General features: G+C 57.1%; 1 long non-coding RNA gene across 1 annotated transcript; it reads left to right on the forward strand.

Moving 5' to 3' along the window:
* Positions 1 to 6: 6 nt before the first annotated feature.
* LOC112819192 (uncharacterized) lies at positions 7 to 3,267 on the forward strand. Its single transcript, XR_003206779.2, has 3 exons — positions 7 to 1,967; positions 2,051 to 2,121; positions 2,756 to 3,267. It is a non-coding gene; the product is annotated as an uncharacterized lncRNA (long non-coding RNA).
* The last annotated feature ends 1,461 nt before the right edge of the window (positions 3,268 to 4,728 follow it).

Below are 4,728 nucleotides of genomic sequence, written 5' to 3' on the forward strand. Positions count from 1 at the left end.
GACCAGGCCCCGTCAGCATGGATGCAATCCCCTTAGATGTCTGTCTCCGCCAGCCACTCTGATGACTTCAGAAGTCTCCACTATCCTATGTCCGGTTCCCAGCCCCACCCCCCACTGTCCCTAGACAAAGGGAGACCCAGGAGGTGGGGTCCCTGCTCTGAAACACAAGTCATAAGGTCCAGCATGTGAGCCAAGCCCGCGTCCCCATGGGATGGAGAGACTGGGTGGGGGTGCTGGTTGTGTGCCCCCATCTGCTGACTCTCCCAGCCTCCACCTGATGAGGCTGAGGCGTCTGCCAGACTCCTTCGTCCCTCAGCAACGTGAGGCTGACTCTCCCACTGAGGTGGGGTTGCCTTCCCAGTGGGCTGAAATGGCTTATTGACCAAAGATTTTGCCAAGACCCCCGACTCTGGAGCTGTAGTCATCCCGGGTGACTTTTCTTGGGATCCTTGGGGGTCAAGTGGAGCCGTATTTTATAGTCACCGGCTCTTTAGCGTCCCCCAGTGGGGTGGACTCGGCACTTGTCCCTGCAGTCCAACGATGCCTAATCCTCACCTGACGTGTCTGCAGCCCCAGCCTGGTCGCTCCACCGCGGGGCCGTGTTCCTGGAGCCCGTCGATGTCCGGGGGCCATTTCTGCACGGGCATGAGACCATCGGGCCGCAGGTCCTCCGGACATCGCATCGCGTTCTGCAGCTCACAGAGGTTTCATCGGGTGTCACGCCCCCAAGGGCGTGCTAGGGAAAGGGAGAAGAATCCGGAGGAAGGGAGGTTACGGTTACCGAAAAAATGACCGAGAAGTAACCAAAGAAGGAGAGGTGGACAAAACAGTACTTCAAGGGTCAGAGGGCACAATGTCAACGTGGCCTTGGGTTTTGGCTCCTTCCCAAAGCCACCACCTGTCCCCTCACCTGGCTTTCCCCATCTGCAAATTCAGCCCGAGCTCCCGGCCCACCCACAGGGTGATCATCACAAACCATGGGGGCGATTCTTATGTCATCATTCCATCACTCTGTCCCTCCCTCACAAGCTGGGGGAGGAGCCTCGATGCCCCGGGGACATTTGCCCGGACGGAAGGGTCAGGTTGGCTTCCGTGGTCGCAGGGGCAAAGCGCACAGCCGTCCAGTGGCTGCACATCTCAGAAGCCGTGGGACCCTTTCCCCGCGGCGTCTCTATCGGTGCAGGGGGCCGCTGTCTCCTAGAGCCGCCGCGGGAGCGTGGACGGGCCCGCACGGCGCCTGGCGCACACTCAGCTCTGTGCACGGCGGCTGCTCTGCTCGGGGGCCCACGCGGGAGGGAGGCCTCGCTGGCTGTTTCCATTTGCTGTTTCCTGACTCTAGCCTTCCTAGAAAAGTCCTCGTTTAACGAGAAAGAGATCTGTCGTCAAGCGGAAACAAGCGGGGTAGAAAACAGCAGTGTTTCCTGAGCCCTCTCCCGCAAACGTCTGCATCCTTGCAAATAGCACTGGGCCACCAAGCGCGGGCCTCCTGGGGCTGTCCTGACATCAGGGACAAGGCTAGAGAGACCTGATTAGATCCAAAGGGGTGGGGGGAAGACACGGGCACGGTGACCCGAGCAGGGGATTTAAGGCAGACATGCTGGGCAGTGCGGTGGGAGGGACAGAGAAGAGGGGGCTGGGAAGAAGCCCAAACGGGGTCTGCAGGGGGAGTCCTTTGCTGAGAGTCCCACAGTCTGTCAGTGGCAGGAAGGACTGATCAGAGAAGGACCTGGAAGGTCAGGTGTGGGGTTGTCCTTTGAGGGAGTGAGGACAGCCGAGGGTGGGTAGGACGCTCGGAACAGCCGGGGTGTGTTGCTTCACCGCAGGCTGCTTGGAAGTGGACACTTTCAGTTTCCCTCTCACGTCCCAGACATATTTGGGCCTGAGGTGTAGTTACTGCAGAGACCCGTAGCCAGGTCCTCACAGCTAAGACCCACTGAATGTGCTTCTGCTCAGAGGAAGATCTCTGGGTAAGCTCGGAGGGTGGGAGCCCCTGCCCATCTACTCGAACAGCTCTTTAAGGAAAGGATCCTGTGTTGTCTCGATTTTATAGATGAGGGTGAACCCGAAGCTCCAGCCCCAGGTCCCGTGCTAAGCAGGGGCATAGTCTGGATTTGAACCCAGGTTTGTCTGACTGCTTCCCCCCTCCCCCTGTGCCCCAACACTGTGGAAAGAGAGGGAGGCACTGCCCAGCCCGGGTTCCAGACTGCCTGCACCTGAGCAGGCTACCCCAGAAGGAAGGCGGATGTTGGTGTGCTCATCCCTGGGGAAATTGGGAGGAAGCAGAGCAGGGGAAGAGGGCAGGTGAGTCAGAGCCTCTGGGTGCCCCAGGGTGAGGCTGCCAGGCTGACCAGCAAGGGGTTTCTGTTGAGATGCAAAGGCTCACATTGTCTTTTGAGATACAAGGACTCAGGTTTGTGTTGCCCACAGTGTGTCTGAGTGTCTGCTCAGTGCCAGGTCCTGCAGGGAAACTAAGGGCCTGACAGGAAGAGACCGTGACCGTGACCTGGAGAAAGAGCAGAGACATGTCTGGGCTTTGCTGGGGCCCTGCGTTCCACCCACTTCCTAGTGAAGAGGCCTGTGTGCCTGCAGCAGGAAGAAGAGAAGGGTAGAAGGGTCGTGGCCGTGGGGGCGTGGGCAGGGGGAGAAGGGCCGCACTGTAGCGTGGTCCAGGCTTTGAATCTGAAAACACAAAACTGTAGACTCCTGGGGACAACGAAAAGGGCGTGAGCTTAGATCAGTGTGTTTATTCTGGCAGAGGCAAACCTAGAAGGCTTTGGATTGTTGAAGTCACGTTTCTCCCCAAACACCTGCATCGCAAGGCCTGGTGTTCCCTTCGGCCCTGCCTGCGCCCTCCAAGGATTGCCTGGCTCTGGGTGAGTCCCTTCCCTGGGGATTCTTTGTTCACATCTCTTAAGAACTTGGCTTCAGTCTTTTCATGTTGATTCATAGGCTCTGTCATGTTTCCTGGGTGCTCAGCTTTCATCTGCTCTAAGTACGGAGGGTACTGCCTCCTGGTCTCTGACTGTAGTCTGACTTTGTTCACTGTGTCCTTTGCAATTTTTAATGTTTAAGAGGTCAGATAACTGAAACTTTCCTTTTATGGCGTCTGGGATTTGCATCGTGCTTAAAAAGTTTCTCCAACTCAACATTATTTTTTAAAAATATTTTTTCCAGGATATTTGCAGCTTTTTCTTTCTAGCTTACATTTAGGTCCTGTTGGGATTTATTGATTGATAGATTGACTTTGTACAAGCCTTTTGATTTTTCCTTCTCCCCCTCCCCCTCTCTACTCCTCCTCCTCCCCCCTTCCTCCTCCTCCCCCCTTCCTCCTCCTCCTCCCCCCCTTCCTCCTCCTCTTTTTCTCCTCCTTCTCAAGACATCTTTAACAGGTGCTGGCTACAATCCATAGAAACCCAGCTTTTCTTACAGCTTCAAAGGAGCCTGTGGTGCACTAAGGAAATGACCCCCACCCTTCTCCCCAAAGTTCCTGGCAGCCGTTAGCATACAAAAGTTGGGTGAGGGTGGAAGGAGCTGGGCCAGACATCCACACCTGGCCTGGCCACCCTGGGGGAGGGGAGGCTTTGGAAAGTCCCACAAGGCTCAGGTACCAGGACCATGTTTCCTGCAATTTCCCCTTCCTCTTTCTCCTCATATAAAAAATATTATGGCTGGAGTATGGAGACATGAGGAAATACATGGAAACTCCTACAAATCTGATAGAATTGTCCAAAGCACATTAAATCAGGAGGGTAATTCATGTGAAATCTGAGGCATAGTCTGACTTGTTCTCGGCCAGCGCGAGCTTCTCATCAAGACAGACAAGAAAACAAGGGGAATTGCTCACGGGTGAGTGAAGCTGGGGGTGCTGTGCTGTCCCCCCTCGGGTCTGAGCCCGGCTGCGGGCTGGAGAGCAGGCGCAGCGGGTACCCCGGGAGGCCCTGGAACGGGAGGTGCGGGAGGGAATAGACAGGCCCCCGCCAGTGCTCAGAGTCCAACAGAGGAGAACACACAGAGGACTGCAGTCAGGACAGTGCACGTTCAAGGGGAGCCCGGGGAGTCAGTGGGGGCAGCCGGCAGGGGAGGCAGGGGTTGGGCTGGGCCTCTAAGCACAGGTAAACTTGTCCAAGGCGAGGGAGGTGGGGAAAGGCATTCCGGGGGGACGGAGCAGCCAAGCAAAGGCCTGGAGGCTGAGGTGGGATCAGAAGCAAGGAGGGGCGCCGGGCTGGCTTAGTAGGTAGAGCCTGTGACTCTGGATCTCAGGGCCCTGAGTGTGTTCAAGGTCCACGTGGGGGGTGGAGCCTATAAAATACAAATTAAAAAAGAAAAAGTAAAAGAAGCAGGGAAGTGAGGGGTCCTTGATGACCAAGGCGACACGGAGGCCGGGCGGGAGCAGTGAGGGAGATAGGAGCGGGAGCTTTAGGGAGCCCGGGGCGGGGGCCGGGCTGAGGAGTGTGGACCTGATCCTGTCTTAGGTTCCCCTTTCCTCCCTGTCCGAGGAGCACGCATGCAGTCGCTTGCAGGGAGATGCTTTGGTGAGAATCCGTGTCCGGCTGCCTCTGGAGAGCATAGACAGAGCCGGTGGGGATGGGAGGGCTCCGTGTCCTGTGTGGGCCATGCAGGTGGGCAGGGGCTGGCTCCCCTCCTCCTCCTGACAGCCTTGCTGGGAACTGACGAATCTGCAGGCTAGCCAGGGACACCGCGGGTACTAATCAGGCAGGAGGGAGCATT

This window comes from Callorhinus ursinus, unplaced genomic scaffold, assembly GCF_003265705.2.
Source record: "Callorhinus ursinus isolate GAN/ISIS: 27379988/994484 unplaced genomic scaffold, GSC_fseal_2.0 scaffold3258, whole genome shotgun sequence".
In the NCBI taxonomy this organism is placed as follows: Eukaryota; Metazoa; Chordata; class Mammalia; order Carnivora; family Otariidae; genus Callorhinus; species Callorhinus ursinus.